This window comes from Bufo gargarizans, chromosome 1 (assembly GCF_014858855.1).
Source record: "Bufo gargarizans isolate SCDJY-AF-19 chromosome 1, ASM1485885v1, whole genome shotgun sequence".
In the NCBI taxonomy this organism is placed as follows: domain Eukaryota; kingdom Metazoa; phylum Chordata; class Amphibia; order Anura; family Bufonidae; genus Bufo; species Bufo gargarizans.
Genome location: NC_058080.1, coordinates 725,500,006 through 725,517,635, shown reverse-complemented (window position 1 = coordinate 725,517,635; position 17,630 = coordinate 725,500,006).

Sequence of the window (17,630 nt, the reverse complement as noted above, 5' to 3'; positions counted from 1 at the left end):
AGAAACCTCAGGAAGTCTCTATCTTTATTCTTCACATGAAACTGTCACACATGACCGCTACGGGATACTTTATGAATCTACAGAGTACTCCAGGCAGAGTGTTTGCAAGATCTGATCCTTTTAGTAGATGATTATTCAATGCAACACCATTGTACTTTTGCTGAGCAATCAAATACTACTCTAATCTTATCTGGTTTCTTTGAGTGGTAGACACCTTGATGTGGGATGTAGGGGTGGGCGATATAGGCGATATGCGATATCAATTTGGGCCACGATATGGATTTCCGCCATATCACCTATATCGCCGGACTGCGATATAACCACTAAATGATTATTCTGGCTCACCGTTCCTTGGCCTCCCGACTCCGCACTGCACTGTACTGGCCGGGCCTGGCGTGCACACAGCATCAGCCTGCTTTGCTGACGCTGTATGTGACGTAAGTCAGGTCCCGCCCAGTGCTGGAGGAAGACGCCACACCGTGTGGACTCCATTAGCCAGCCGCTGCAGAGCACCCTGCAGGAAAGGTAAGTAGTTTAATAACAGCGACTCTTGTAGGGGGACTGGGACTCTTGCTGGAGAATCGGGGTTGGGGAGGGGGACGCTGGAGGATCGTGGGGGGGGGGTGCCAGGCTTTGTAAATGGATCTGCTCATCGGCTTCAGGGCTCAGGTCTGATGTATGCTCTACAGTAGCTTTGATTAATCAATACTGTTGTCAGGGGCAGGTTGTGGCGCTGTGTACGGATTCAAGAAAGGTGATTTAAGCAATTTTGAGCGTGGCATGGTTGATGGTGCCAGATGGGCCGGTCTGAGTATTTCACAATCTGCTCAGTTACTGGGATTTTCACGCACAACCATTTCTAGGGTTTACAAAGAATGGTGTGAAAAGGGAAAAACATCCAGTATGAGGCAGTCCTGTGGGCAAAAATGCTTTGTTGAAGCTAGAGGTCAGAGGAGAATGGGCCGACTGATTCAAGCTGATAGAAGAGCAACGTTGACTGAAATAACCACTCCTTACAACCGAGGTATGCAGCAAAGCATTTGTTAAGCCACAACACGCACAACCTTGAGGCGGATGGTTTACAACAGCAGAAGACCCCACCGGGTACCACTCATCTCCACTACAAATAGGAAAAAGAGGCAATTTGCACAAGCTCACCAAAATTGGACTGTTGAAGACTGGAAAAATGTTGCCTGGTCTGATGAGTCTCGATTTCTGTTGAGACATTCAAATGGTGGAGTCCGAACAGAATGAGAACATGTATCCATCATGTATCCATCATGCCTTGTTACCACTGTGCAGGCTGGTGGTGGTGGTGTGGGGGATGTTTTCTGGGCACACTTTAGGCCCCTTAGTGCCAATTGGCCATCGTTTAAATGCCACGGGCTACCTGAGCATTGTTTCTGACCATGTCCATCCCTTCATGACCACCATGTACCCATCCTCTGATGGCTACTTCCAGCAGGATAATGCACCATGTCACAAAGCTCGAATCATTTCAAATTGGTTTCTTTAACATGACAATGAGTTCACTGTACTAAAATGGCCCCCACAGTCACCAGATCTCAACCCAATAGAGCATCTTTGGGATGTGGTGGAACGGGAGCTTTGTGCCCTGGATGTGCATCCCTCAAATCTCCATCAACTGCAAGATGCTATCCTGTCAATATGGGCCAACATTTCTAAAGAATGCTATCAGCACCTAGTTGAATCAATGCCACGTAGAATTAAGGCAGTTCTGAAGGCAAAAGGGGGTCCAACACCGTATTAGTATGGTGTTCCTAATAATTCTTTAGGTGAGTGTATATCGCAATATAGATTTTAGGCCAAATTGCCCACCCCTAGTGGGATGTACCACACTTCTCCTTCTTTAGGCTGATTATTAACTTTCTCTGCATGTCCTTCTTCAAGGATGCCTTCCATGAATTTCAAATAATCATTTTTGAGTTTGGGATCTCTTCCCATCCTTTTCTTCAAACATTTCAATCTTGCTAGGGCAAGATATCTGTTATTTGGCAGACGAGGTCGCCCTCTAAAGAGTAAGGGCATTTCAAGATGACCTTGTTAAGGCCTCTTTCACACTTGCGTTGTCCGGATCCGGCGTGTACTCCACTTGCCGGAATTACATGCCGGATCCGGAAAAACCCAAGTGTACTGAAAGCATTTGAAGACGGATCCGTCTTCAAAATGCGTTCAGTGTTACTAGGCACTATTAAAGTCCTGGTTGCCATAGTAGGAGCGGGGGAGCGGTATACTTACAGTCCGTGCAGCTCCCGGGGCGCTCCAGAATGACGTCAGGGCGCCCCATGCGCATGGATGACGTGCCATGCGATCACGTCAACCATGCACGTGGGGCGCCCTGACGTCACTCTGGAGCGCCCCGGGAGCCGCACGGACGGTAAGTATGCTGCTCCCCCGCTCCCCACTACACTTTACCATGGCTGCCAGGACTTTAGCGTCTTGGCAGCCATGGTAACCATTCAGAAAAAGCTAAACGTCGGATCCGACAATGCGCCGAAACGACGTTTAGCTTAAGTCCGGATCAATGCCTTTCAATGGGCATTAATTCCGGATCCGGCCTTGCGGCAAGTCTTCAGGATTCTTGGCCGGAGCAAAAAGCGCAGCATGCTGCGGTATTTTCTCCGGCCAAAAAACGTTCCGTTCCGGAACTGAAGACATCCTGATGCACCCTGAACGTATTTCACTCTATTCAGAATGCATTAGGATAAAACTGATCAGGATTCCCCGATGACGGAACTCTATGCCGGAAGAAAAGAACGCAAGTGTGAAAGAGCCCTAATTCTGCTGAATACTTTCTTCTAGAGTGTGTACGAACTTTATGTCTTCTTGGGATACACTCTTTTCTTTAGAACTTATATCTGCAAAGTCGGATTCAAGGATCTTGATTACTTTTGCTGGACTTACAGTTGGTAACTCTTGGACAGATATTCAATGACACAATCCTGTCACCTGTCTTGAGTTTGCGATCTGCTGTTTTCCTCCAACAACACCCCATCCTAGATCAGTTAGAACAGCTTAGGGATCACCCTTTCATCCTGTGATTACCTTTCGTGGTACCAAGGCTTCGGGACAATCGTAACCTATCAACAGTCCAACACCAAACTCCTTCAGCGGGGACATTTCATGTGATATGACAGATAGGTGCTCCCATTTATTGGCTGTTTCACAGGTAGGTATGCGATATTATCTTTTGTATAAGCTGGAGGTAGAGCTAATGTGAAGTTTTAATGAAGTCCTCTAATTCTCAGTCCTTTGACCCTTTGGCTGTTCACTAATGTGTCTCTCCCCGTCATTGTGGTGAGTTTGAGCTTCACTGGTTATGTAGCCACTTGTAATTTCTTGCAGATTTTTTGATCAATGAAGGTGACATCACTCTGGGCATCCAGTAGCGCATAGGCATATACCTTCGTGTTCATCGTTTTAGGATTTTAAATGCACACTGGTACAACCATTGATGTGCCGTTCTCCTTCCCTTACTCTGCAAGAGAATACCGATATTTTCTTTCCTTCCTCAGTATCTTTAGGTATTGAGGATTTATCTTTCTTTGGACGTTCTTCATGTAGTGGTTTGGGATGGTGTTCTTTGCAAATGCTGCATGTGGCCTTTTCTCAGACAACCGATACACAGTTGGTTCTCAAGTACAAACCTTTTCTTTTCATCTGGGGACTTTTCCTTCAATTGTATGAAGTGATTCTCTCCACAGAACATACACGTGAAGATAGTCTGAAGATTTGTCGGTTCTGTCTGTCTACTGATCCCAGTAGTGACTTTGAACTTGCTCTCGTAGGTATCTGTACCTTTAGCTGCTGCGTTGGTTGCAAAGCTAGTTGCTCTTGCACGTCCTATCTCTCTTGCAGGCCTTTCTTCTAAGGATTTTAAGATGTAAGATGATGTTACTGGATTACATGCTATCCGTGCTTCCTTATTGACGAACTAAGAGAACTCTTTAAAACTTGGGAAGTTCTTGCCTAGATCTAACTGTTCAGTCACTTAGCGATTCCATTTAGAAGCCACTTTTTCAGGTAGCTTGGTTAGCATCCTGTGGTTTTCTAGATAATCGTTCAGTACTTCTAGACCTTGAACATGTGGGATGGCATTGCTGCAAGCTTGCAGGAAGTCACCATACATTTGGAGTTTGAAGTGTTCTTTAGGACCTATTTTAGGCCAGATATTCAATTTCTCTCTAAAAGTTCTTTGTACTAAAAAAGGATGACCATATCTTGTATTTAATTTTTCCCAAGCTTGCTTGTAGGCTTCTTTGTCTTTTCTATAGAAGTTACCTTCAAGAACTTTCTTTGCTTCCCCACCAACATATCTCTGAAGGTAGAATAACTTGTAGACTGGACTGAAGCAATGATGCTCAATGATCATTTCAAAACTTGCCTTCCACTCTATGAACTTCAGTACATCTCCTGAAAATACAGTAGAAATACAGTAGGTCTCCTGAGCATTGCCGTGGCATCTAGGAATAGAATCATCCGGTTCTATTTTCTCACTTATTTCTGAATTAGGTGAGTCCCTTTCTTCTTCTTTTCCGGTAGAGATAGAGGGTAAATCCACACACCTTTTTCCTAACACTGGACTAGGCCTCTCTTTGTCTTTCTAAACAGGAATGGAAGGATAATGACTTATTTCCTCACTAAGTGCTGGAGATTTCCTTCTATCCTCCTGGGAGTATATAGGAAAGTAGGAGTCTGCTTCTTCACTTAGTACAGATTTGAACCTATGACTACTCTGATTCATATCCTCTTTGTGTACTCTGAGTCTGGCTTCTATGATCTTACCTTCTTTTTTCCTTTCCAGACTTTTCATTTCAGCTTCCATTTGATGGCGCTGTGCTTCCATTTCACAGCGCTGTGCCTCGATGGCAGCTTCCATTTTAATTTCTGCTCTCTTGACAGCAAGTTGTTCAACTAATTCCTTTCTTTTGGCTGAAGTATTTGAGGACTCTAACATATGGGTGGCACTTCTGCTAGCAAAGGAAGTCACACTTGAGATTGTGGTTCCCCCTAAGGACCTAGCATAGTCTTTCATAAAAAGCTCATTCATTCTACTTCTTGCTTTAACTTCATCATAATTAGCTGCAGATGAAAGTTCTCTCATGAGCTTTAGGCCGAATGCCCACGGACGTTTTTCACGGCCGTGGGCGGTCCGTGGAACCGCGGCCTGGATTCCTGCTGAGAGCAGGACCGCACGGCGTCATTGGTTGCCATGACGCCGTGCGCTCCCTGCTGCCTCCACAGTACAGTAATACACTGGTATAGATCATACCAGTGTATTACTGTACTGTGGCGGCAGCAGAGAGCGCACGGCGTCATAGCAACTAATGAAGCCGTGCGCTCCTGCTCTCAGCAGGAATCCAGGCCGCGGTTCCACGGACCGCTCACGGCCGTGAAAAACGGCCGTGGGCATTCGGCCTTACTAAATCTTTAGTGTCTGCAGTACTTGTGTCCATGTTCCTTACAATATCCTGGGAAGGTGTCGTAAACGACCGCAGGTTGACATATGCTGCCATGACCTCTGATTCAGATTCTTCCACCGTCTCTACCATATCACTCAAGTTCCCTTTTATACTTTCTTGCTTTAGCTTTTTACGAATGTCTTTAATGTATAATTTCCACTTATCATACATTCTGGTGAACTTTTTTCCTTTCAGTGCTGCTTCTTGCTCCACATTTTTCACTATCTTTGAGGTCAGTTTTCTGTCGTGTGATGAACGTCTTAGTTCATCAGCTTGGGCTATATTTGTTTGAGGCAAGACTAATGCTGCATCAGACTCTTATACCTCAGACAGGTTCCCTTGCTCTTCAACTTCTACTCTATCTATCTTTGCATCCTCTAACAGTGGCATGGTAATACTAGGCTCAGACATTTTACTTTTAATGCTATCACAACCAATACAAATAATAAGATGCCTTTCACTTTAAATGCAATACTGACAAATGCAGAAATAAATGACTTTCATTTTAAATGAAATACTGACAAAATGCATAAATAAATGACTTTCACTTTAAATACTTTAGAGTCCGTATACTACAAACTTTCTGGGCTATATTTGTTTGAGGCAAGACTAATGCTGCATCAGACTCTTCTACCTCAGACAGATTCCCATGCTCTTCAACTTCTACTCTATCTATCTTTCTAACAGTGGCATGGTAATACTAGACTCAGACATTTTACTTTAAATGCAATACTGACAATCAATACGAATAAAAAGATGCCTTTCACTTTAAATGCAATATTGACAAATGCAGAAATAAATGATTTTCACTTTAAATGTAACAGCGATAAATGCAGGCAATAAATGACTTTCCCTTTCAATGCTTTAGAGTCCATATACTACAAACTGTCCTTTTGTTTTTACTTTCAAGTCTCTTATTTCTGAACAGAAAAAATGTCTATGCCAAAGCCTATATTCAATGATAAGTAATAAAAGGAAAACTCTGACCTTATTCTGAAGAGCAGGAACAAATGTCAGTATTAAAGGAGACATGTATTTTCTTGATATGATGCGATGCTCTGTGCAGACTTGCAATGCTCTGTGCAGACTTGCGATGCTCTGTGTAGACTTGCGATGCGCTGGCTTGGATACGCTGCTTGCGATGTTCTGTGCTGACTTGCGATTCTTTGTGCTGACTTGCCATACGCTGGCTTGGATACGCTGCTGCAGGCTTTGGGCCTAGTGGCGTGAAACTAGCTGGCTTCAGTACGTGGTTTCTCCACGGATAGCGGTGCGGGCACTCTAGCTCTGAATTTTGGCCTACCACCATGCGTCTCTTTCTCTCTCTGGGGATAGCAGGAAGGTTGGCGCTCTTTCTCTGACTATTTTGCCTTTGCCGTTCTGCCACTTTAAGAGTCGGCTGCAGTTTGACTAATGCACACGTTCTATGACCTCTATGGTAGCTCCGCTGAGGTGTCTTTGCTTGCTCACTCAGGAAACAGTTACTGCGCAGCGGTATATTCTGTCTCTCCAGTACTCTAATGCGCTCTTTACTGTTCAAGTTGGGGAGCGCTATCGCTTCACCCTCTGAGGGTAATAGTTCCACTGTGGCAGGCAAAGCACTATGAAGTGCCTTTTGCGCTGTGGCATTAGAACAATTCTCATATCTCTGACTTTTTTAGTCTAATCAGAAACAGTAGGTTTAAAGAGCACACCAAATGCTTGAAATGACTTTTTTATTAACTTGAACTTTTCATTCATATAGAACACTGCCGCCTCCGCAGCAGATAGTCCATGTACATAACACGTGTTGAAAAGATATCACAAAATGGCGGTATGCATAAGATTGTGGTTCAACTGTTCAATCTTGTCATTCAGCATAAAATGGTGGATATATTTCTCTCTTCAGTATCTGTATTCTGACTTTAAGTTATTTAAGCACTTTATGATCTCTCTAATGGTCTAACTAATAGTTCTACTTGCTGAATTTGGTCGCAATTTGCAGTATGCAGTTAGCAGTAACTATTTGCAGATTGGTTGAGTATGATCCAGTATGGTTGTATGCAATTTTGATTGCAATATGGAATTTGAACTTGGATTGTGAACTTTGTAGTTTGCAATTGGTGGAACTGTAAGTAAACACACATATAACCGGTTCTGTATACAGTTCTAATCACTATATTAACAGTAGGAACATCATATAACTGTTTTAAATACCTATTTTGGCCTCTCTGCTTCCATAAAACACAGCTCTTAGTAGAGTGAATATCTGTTCAGCTTCTCTCCTCTGGTGTAATGATTCTAGCAGCTCCTTCTAGGGGAATTTCCCACACAAGCTGTGTGTGAGGTTGTGTCATGGAACCATGAACCAGACGTACAACAAGAGATAAGTGGAAATAAGAAGACTTTATTGAAAAGCAAGCTGTAAGCAAAAGTCCAAACGGATGGCTAAACCGAAGCAGGGTCTTGCGTAGACAGAGGTCAGGAACCAGAAGGGTAGTCAGACGAAGCCTGGATCAGGAACCAGCAGGGTAGTCAGACGAAGCCAGGATCAGGAACCAACGGGGTAGTCAGACGAAGCCAGGATCAGGAACCAACGGGGTAGTCAGACGAGGCCAGGATCAGGAACCAGAAGCAGCAGCAGTCTTAGAAGCATGTGAACACAGGAGGACCAAGCAAGGAACTGAAGCCACAGACCTCCTATATATGTGAGCTAGGCATCCAGCTCCTCCCAGTGGGAAGGAGAAGCCGCAGGGTGGGAGGCTACAAGAAACCCAGAAACCAAGATGGCCGCCAGCACATGTCAAACGAAGGAGAACAGTGAGAAGGTAAGACCATGACAGTACCTCCCCCTCAAGGGCCCCTCCTCCGCGGAGTAAGGAACGGTTTCTGAGGGAAGCGTGCGTGGAAGGCTCGGAGCAAAGCAGGAGCATGGACATCTGCGGAGGGAACCCAGGAACGCTCCTCTGGACCATAACCACGCCAATGAACCAAAAACTGCAACCGACCGCGGACCAGGCGTGAGTCCAGGATATTGCTCACCTCATATTCCTCACGATTGCCCACTTGGACCGGACGGGGCCGAGGAACCGAGGAAGTGAAACGATTACACACCAATGGCTTCAACAGGGAGACATTAAACACGTTGGAGATCCGCATGCCAGGAGGAAGCGCAAGGGCATAGGCTACCGGGTTTACCCTGCGAAGCACTCGGAAGGGACCAACAAAGCGAGGCGCCAGCTTGGGAGTGGGCACTCGAAGGTTGAGGTTGCGGGTGGACAACCATACACGGTCTCCGACCTGGTAGGAAGGAGCGGGCGCTCGTCTGCGATCAGCCTGGAGTCTCTGGCGCTGCGCAGAGACCTCAAGGGACCTCTGGATCTGTACCCAAGAAGCACGTAGGACGGAAAGGTGATCCTCCACAGCCGGAATATCCTGGGGAGAGAATACCTCCGGTAACACGGCAGGTTGGAACCCATAATTGGCCATGAAGGGAGACGTCCCAGAGGAAGAGTTCACCGCCGTGTTCCTGGCAAACTCAGCCCAAGGCAGGAGGTCAACCCAATTGTCTTGGTGATCGGAGACATAGCAACGAAGGAATTGCTCCAAGGCCTGATTGGATCGTTCTGCGGCCCCATTGGACTGAGGGTGGTAGGCCGAGGAGAAAAAGAGATGAATCCCCAACTGGGAGCAAAAGGCGCGCCAGAACCTGGACACAAACTGACTCCCCCGATCCGACACAATCTCCTTGGGCAAACCGTGCAACCGGAAGACCTCCCTGGCGAAAATCGTGGCCAATTCTTGTGCAGAGGGTAACTTCTTGAGAGGAACACAGTGGCACATTTTGGAAAACCGATCCACAATCATGAGAATGACCGTATGGCCTCGGGATGCAGGGAGGTCCACAATGAAATCCATCCCCAGGTGTGACCATGGGCGCTCCCCGGTGGCTATGGGTTGCAAAAGGCCCAACGGAAGGTGCCGAGGGGACTTACTCTGGGCACAAACGGAGCATGCCGCTACATATGCGGCGATGTCGGAACGTAGAGAAGGCCACCAGAACAGACGTGAAACAGCCCAGGACAGCTGATTCTTTCCAGGATGCCCCGCGGCCTTGGAGTTATGGTAGGTTCGCAACAACCGAGTGCGCAACTCCTCAGGCACAAAACACCTGCCGTTGGGTCTCCCAGAGGGAGCACCAGATTGAGCCGCCAAAATCTGCTCACCCAGGGGAGAGGTCAGGCTGGTGCGAATGGCGGCCAGGATCTGATTCTGAGGTATGACCGAAGTCGGAATCGACTCCTCCCCGGACAGCTCGGAGTACTGCCGTGATAAGGCATGCGCTCTGATGTTCTTGGAACCGGGTAGGTAGGAGACCACGTAATTAAAACGTGACAAGAACAGAGCCCATCTGGCCTGACGTGGTGTCAATCTCTTGGCCTCGGAAAGGTAGGTCAGATTCTTGTGGTCCGTCAGGATGAGAACCGGAACCACCGAACCCTCGAGCAAGTGCCTCCATTCTTTAAGGGCCTGCACGATGGCCAATAACTCCCTGTCACCAATCTGATAGTTGCACTCCGCGGAAGACAGTTTCCGGGAGTAAAACCCACAAGGAAGCAGAGGACCCTCGGGTGTTCTACGCTGAGACAGAAGGGCGCCTACTCCCGTCTCAGACGCGTCCACCTCGAGGACAAAGGGCAACCCAGGGTTGGGATGCGACAGAATCGGAGCCGACACAAAGGCGGACTTTAGAGCCTCAAAAGCTCGGATGGCCTCGAGCGGCCAGACCTGGAAATTACTGCCCTTCCTGGTCAGATCCGTGAGGGGCTTGGCTAGCATAGAAAAGTCCCTGATGAACTTCCGATAATAATTGGCGAAGCCCAAAAAGCGCTGCAGGGCACGGAGACCACTGGGCTGGGGCCACTGTAAGACAGCCGAAACCTTCTCAGGATCCATGGAGAACCCCTCAGCGGAAATGATGTAACCTAAGAAGGTTACCTGGGATCGGTGAAATTCGCATTTCTCAAGCTTACCGAACAGCCTGTTCTCTCGTAACCGTTGCAACACTCGTCTGACATCCATAATGTGGGCCTCCATGGATTCAGAATATACCAAGATGTCATCCAAATAGACCACCACACACTGCTGCAACAGGTCACGGAAAACATCGTTGATGAATTCCTGGAAGACTGCGGGCGCATTGCACAACCCAAAGGGCATAACCAAGGATTCATAATGACCGGTCCTGGTGTTAAACGCGGTCTTCCACTCATCGCCCGCCTTGATCCTTACCAGGTTATATGCCGCCCTCAGGTCGAGTTTGGTAAAGACCGTGGCCCCTTTGAGGCGATCGAACAGCTCGGAAATCAAGGGTATCGGGTAAGCGTTCTTGATCGTGATGCGATTGAGACCCCTGTAATCGATACAAGGCCTCAACTCACCGCCCTTCTTTTTCACAAAGAAAAATCCAGCCCCTGCCGGGGACGAGGATTTGCGAAAGTGTCCGCGTGAAAGCGCCTCCCTCACGTACTCCTCCATGGCCTCATTCTCCGCTACCGACAGTGGATAGACTTTGCCACGAGGAGGAACGGCACCAGATTGTAACTCTATGGCACAATCGTATGGGCGGTGCGGAGGTAGGGCAACCGCGCGCACCTTATCGAATACATCCCGGTACTCTTCGTATTCAGGAGGCAACAGAGAGTCCGAGGAAGTACATAGCAACTTGACAGGCCCATGGATGCAACTAGCCCCACACTGCGGTGACCACGAGAGGATCTCGGCCGATCTCCAATCGAAAGTCGGATTATGCTTCTGGAGCCAGGGGTACCCCAAGACCACCGAGTAGTGTGGAGACGAAATCACCTGGAGGCAGACCGACTCTCTGTGAACGGCACCAATGGCTATCCCCACTGGAAGGGTCTCATGAGTCACGTGTGGCAGCAGAAGGGGTCTGCCGTCTATCGCCTCAAGAGCCAGTGGGGAACCTCGAGGCTGCAGAGGAATGGAATTTTATTTCAAGACACGGAGGCTTCCTATTGCTTTAACTTCCTTTACTGACAACCACAGCAGCAAAGAAAAAATGAAAGTATTAGCATATCGCCATGGTAACTGTCCCTCCCCACACAGTAGACCCTATATAATGTCCAACCGTCTTCACCACTTCCTCTTTCTTTGCTGCTGCCACAAGCTAAGTACCCTAACTGATCTTGCAGCATTGTTTAGGTGTTGTAATTCCATTTTGTGTTCTCTGCTTGGGTTAATATTCGTTTTTTCGCAGGGGTATTTTGTTTTCTATTTAGTCTTTCTGTTTTGTGCTATTCCGTTTTTCCCTTTAGGTTTTTTATTCCACAGGTTTTTTCCTGCGGTCGCCCCTGATCTTCCCCTGTGCCTCCCGCTCCTGTCTCCATTCCGGGGGCGGGATCGGGGGCCGTTTTGGCTTACCCTCTTATCGCCTTCTCCCCTGCGTGATCGCACGTGTCCCCGTTCCCCTCTCTTGCTCTGGTGGGGTCCGGTTCGTTTCCTTGCTTACCGCCATCTTCCTCGGCCTCCAGCCGGCGTCTAGTGCTGGAGCCGTATTCCCGCGAGATTTCGGCTCGGGATCTCGCGGCGGCCATTTTCTTGTGGTCTTTTTCCTTTTCCCCTAGTGCTGTTTCTTCCATTCGTGCTAGCCACGCCTACTTCCGCCCTCGGCTTGCCGGTTTTTCGCGCTGCTCCTTGCACACTGCTGGGTGACTACCCTCTCTGTGCCATTAGCGTTTAGGCTGCTGTAGTTAGTGCAGCCCTCCTGAGTGGCCCACCTATTAGCCCACTAATCGTTCTCCCCTGGGAGTGTGTCGATTTACTGCAGCGATTATGTCACATTCTGAGCACCCCCTGGATTCAGAGAGAGACGCACATGTCTCTCCTCCTGCTCTTACACCCGCTGAGTCCGCATTCTCCGCAGAGGCCTTTCAGCGGTCAGTGTCTGAAGCCATTATGGCTGCTATGGGGACCGTTACCAGTACCCTGTCCAGGTCCATTTCTGATGCCCTCGCAGCACGTCCTGGTGTCTCTAATGACACATTACAGGCTGACTTACCTGTTCCTCACACCTCCAGAACCACTTTGACTGGTGAGACCAATGCCACCCAAGAGAGCGCGTTATCGCGCAAAAGAGCCCCATCCCGCCGGGCAGAACGGGCGCGGAGTTGGAAGTGTGCGAGAACGCACCCTGAAAATGAGATCGACTCTGATGTCGGCTCTGATGAGGAGGTGAGATTTGAGGACATGGATTTCCCTGAGGACGAGCCGTCCGATTCTGGCCCAACCGACCTTGTGTCGGCTCCTAACTCTGCACCTCTGGGCACGTCGTCTTCGGACGCTATACAGGGTCCTTCGGGCGTCCTGACTGACCCCCTTGGGGACCCACTTTTTGACCCCGACCACCTCCACCACCCTAGGTCTTCAGAATGGTTTCCTCTGGACCATGTGGCACAATACCTGGAGGCTCGGGTGCGTTGCCCTCTATCAAAATAGGCACGCAATAAGATGAAGGCAGAATGCCCCAGACCCATCGTGGCGAATAAGGTGTGTGAGACCCCGTCAGTGGACCCGAAAATGGTCCAATTTTTAGCCAAGTCAGGGTGGAACCCCAGGAAGGGCCTTGAGTCGGCCTTGAAGGCATGCCAGGACAAACTCCTGGATATTTTCGGCCCATTGGCCAAGATTTTTGACATGGCAGAGATAGCCAGGGAGTCAAACACCTCTGTGGATCCGGAGGATCTCCGTGGGTGGATCCAGAGGGCCATCTGTATAGCGGGAAACGTCAACAGTTCCCTGTCTATTGAACGCCGTAAGGCTATTTTGTTCAAAATTGAGCCCAAGTTGGTGAACTTGTCCCTCACCGAGGCTGGTAGTGGAGCTCAGGGTCTCCTGTTTGGTGACTCTTTTATTAAGGACATGGGAAAATTTGTTGGAGCCTTTACAGCCCTTGACAAGGCTCAGTCTTCCATGAGGAAGGTGTTCCAGGGCCGTTTTTCCTCTAGGGCCGGCAATTTCAGGGGCCGTTCTGCCGGCCGCTCCTCCTTCCATGCCCGAGGCTCGGGCAGAGGCTCCTATGGTCAGAGACCTTTTGCTCAAAGATCCTCCTTCCAGGACACAAGGCCTTCGCAGAACTTCTTCCCGTACCGAGGTGCTCCTACCCGAAGACCGTTCAGAGGAAGTTCCGGTTTCCGTCGTCCCCTTGGTAAGTGTTCCTCGTCTGTTTTCTTCTCCAGTTCGTGTAGGGGGCAGACTCCGACTTTTTTCTCGTGCCTGGGAATCAATCACGTCGGACAGCTGGGTGTTAGCGACTATCCAGGGTTTCCAGATAGAACTGGTTCAGTCCCCTTATCATCTCCCTGCTCCCCCTCATATTCCTACGTCAGGACCAGCAGCTCTAGCCATAGACAAGGAGCTCTCGGACCTTTATCTCAAGGACGCAATCGAGTTGGTGCCTTACCCTTCGGTAGGTCTGCTCAGCAGTATTTTCTTGGTGCGAAAGAAAGGGGGGCAGATGCGCCCCGTCATAAATCTCAAACCGCTAAACAGGTTTGTACGTTACAGGCACTTCAAGATGGAGGGGATTCACCTACTCAGGGACCTCCTCCTTCAGGGGGATTGGATGGTGAAGTTGGACTTGAAGGATGCCTACCTCACGGTCCCGGTCGAGAGGACATCCAGGGATCTCCTCCGTTTCCTGTGGAAAGGTCGGGTTTGGCGTTTCACCTGCCTTCCCTTCGGTTTGTCTTCGGCCCCCTGGTGTTTCACCAAGGTCATGCGCCCCGTGGTGGCTTGGCTCCGCAGTCGCGGCATCCGGTTAGTCATCTACCTGGACGACCTCCTTCTTATGGCCCAGGACCCCGCTGTCCTCCGCTCGCAGTTGCAGGTGACTATGAATCTTCTATCCCGTCTGGGTTTCCTTATCAACCACGAGAAGTCATCCCTGGAACCGTCCAGAGTTATGGAGTTCCTCGGGTTTTCGGTGGACTCCGTCATGGAAACCCTCAGCCTGCCTCTGGCGAAGGTCCGAGACATACGCAAGGAGCTACGCAAGACGCTGGCTGCCCAACAGATTACTCTTCGTCACCTGGCGCGGATCATAGGACTCCTCTCCTCATCCATCCAGGCGGTGTTCCCGGCTCCTCTCCATTACAGGGCCCTTCAGCGTTTGAAGCATGCGCACCTACAGACCGGGGCTTCGTACGCGGATTCGATCTCTCTGGATCCCGAGACGCGGGACGAGCTGCGCTGGTGGATTGCGAACCTTCAGGCATGGAATGGGAAAGCGATCTGCGGTCCTCGTCCGGATTTCACCATCGACTCCGACGCCAGCCTTCTCGGGTGGGGGGCCCACTGCGACGGCATTTCCACTGGAGGTCCTTGGTCTCAGGAGGAGGCCTCACTCCATATCAACGCCCTGGAACTCCTGGCCGGATCTTTTGCTGTCCGCAGTTTTGCCAAGCACAGTGCCAGCGCCTGCATTCGCCTTCGCATGGACAACGTGTCGGCTGTCCGGTATGTCAACTCCATGGGCGGTACGCATTCGAGCATGTTATCACATTTGGCCAAGGAGTTCTGGTCCTTTTGTCTCAATCAACAGGTGACGGTGGTGGCGGAGTATCTCCCCGGTCTTCAGAACGTCCAAGCGGACTGGAACTCTCGGTATCTCAGGGATGGCAGCGATTGGAGGTTGGATGGTCGGGTGTTCTCTCATATCTCATCCCTCTGGGGTCCGTTCTGTATAGACCTGTTTGCGTCACGGCTGAACACCCAGTTGCCGCGTTTCTTCAGCTGGCGTCCGGATCCAGACGCAGAGGCCGTGGACGCGTTCCTGCAGGATTGGCACGGACCACTACTCTACGCATTTCCGCCATTCGCGATGATCCCTCGGGTCCTGACTCAGGTCCGTTGGCAACAGGCGGAGTTGGTGTTGATTGTGCCGTTCTGGACCTCCCAGTCATGGTTCCCTCACCTGATGGACCTTCTCATCCTGCCGCCGTTGTTTCTGCCGGATTTTCCGGACCTTCTTTTGGACTCCGCAGGCGCACAACATCCGCTGTTACTGGAAGGCTGCCTCCGTCTACTGGCTTGCAGGATATCAGGCGTTTCGGACAGAGCGAGGAGCTTTCGGACGCTGCTAGAAGACTCTTGGAGCAGTCGTGGGCTCCTGGCACCAGAAGGGCCTATCGAGCGGCCTGGCGAGCATGGACTGGTTGGTGCGTCACACGGGGTGTGGATCCCCGCTCAGCCCCTGTCTCTGACATTGTAGAGTTTTTGACTTCTTTGTTCGAGGAAGGTAAGGCTTACCGGACCATCAACCTTTATCGGTCTGCGATTTCTTCTTTCCATCTGGGCTTCGAGGGTCGGCCGGCCGGGCAACACCCTCTGGTTTGTCGCCTTCTCAAGGGTTCCCGTTTGTCGCGCCCTCCTCGGCCGCGTTTTTCTTCCACCTGGGATGTTTCCCTGGTGTTGGATTTTTTTCGCTGCCTGGCCATCCAACTCTCAGCTTTCTCTTCGCCAGCTTTCTGCCAAGTTGGTTACCCTCCTTTGCCTGATTTCTTGCAAGAGGGTTTCTGATGTCAGGGCATTGGATGTCGATGCTAGGTCTTTTTACCCGGAGGGGGTTACTTTCAATATTTCCCGCCGTACCAAGACCCACATCCGCTCTGTGTCTTATCCCAGTTTCCCTTCCGTTCCTAACCTTTGTCCGGTTGCTTGCCTCCGGGAGTATGAGACTCGTACCTCTGGCCATAGGTCGTCTGAGAGTTATCAGTTGTTTCTCTCTTACTGGCGTCCGTTTTCTCCGGTCGCTACTCCCACTTTGGCTCGTTGGGTCAAGTGGTGTATGTCGTTGGCAGGGGTTGATACCTCTGTTTTCACCGCTCATTCCACTAGAAGCGCTGCTTCTACTTCTATGTTGATGTCGGGGGCTCGCTTGGAGGACATTATGAGGATCGCCGACTGGTCTCGGGTTTCGACTTTTAAAGAGTTTTATTTTCGTCCTGCTCCTCATGTTTTTTCTTCAATGGTTGTGCAGCTTTGAACTTGCAATAGGAAGCCTCCGTGTCTTGAAATAAAATTGTGGGATTTTACTAGTCTATGACGTAAAGTCATGATTTTATGAAAGACACGGAGGCGAGTATTGCCCTCCCTTGATGTTTTCCCTCCCTTGGATTATTGATTATTGATTGTTTAATTGATACTGTGTCGTTTGACTGATTTATGTTGATAACTTTTGATTGAGTTACAGGTGGCGGTTGTTCATTTGTATGGAGCGTTTTCCTTTCATGCACTTTTGTTTTCTTGCAGGTTGACTTGTCTGGTGAGGTGCTTCCAGGTGATCCTGTGTGGTCTGTTTACCTTTCCAGTTCGGCTGTTCCGTTTGCAGGAGGACTCGTTTGGTGGACCTTCGGGTCCTAGGATGGTTCCGGTCGTGTTCTCTCCGGTGTTCCGTTTGAGGTTTCCAGTTTTTCCTGAGGTCTCCGTGAGGGTTCCAGGAGTCGTTGTTGATGGAGGTGGCATTCGCCAAGAAAGAGGAAGTGGTGAAGACGGTTGGACATTATATAGGGTCTACTGTGTGGGGAGGGACAGTTACCATGGCGATATGCTAATACTTTCATTTTTTCTTTGCTGCTGTGGTTGTCAGTAAAGGAAGTTAAAGCAATACTCGCCTCCGTGTCTTTCATAAAATCATGACTTTACGTCATAGACTAGTAAAATCCCACAATTGGCGGCAGTGAACACTCTATCAATGAACAAACCACCAGCACCAGAGTCCACCAACGCCTGGGTCGTCACCGAGCCCCCGACCCAGGAGAGGACAACAGTGATCAGTGGTTTGTCAACACGGGAAACCGGGGACGAGGAGACTCCACCCAAGATCTGCCCCCGACAGGATCTCAGGTGCAAGCGTTTCCCGGACGGTTCGGACATGCCAACCGAAAATGCCCACCGAGACCACAGTACATGCATCGGCCCTCGCGTCTCCGGAGTACCCTCTCCCCCTCGGACAGGCGAGCAAACCCCAGCTGCATGGGTTCACCCCCAGACAAGTCATCCCCAGGAGGCGTGGGAGGAGAGGGAGGCACGGGTGGGACAGCAAACGTAGGCGCCAATCTGTTAGAAGGCCTCCGCAGGCTCTCCTTA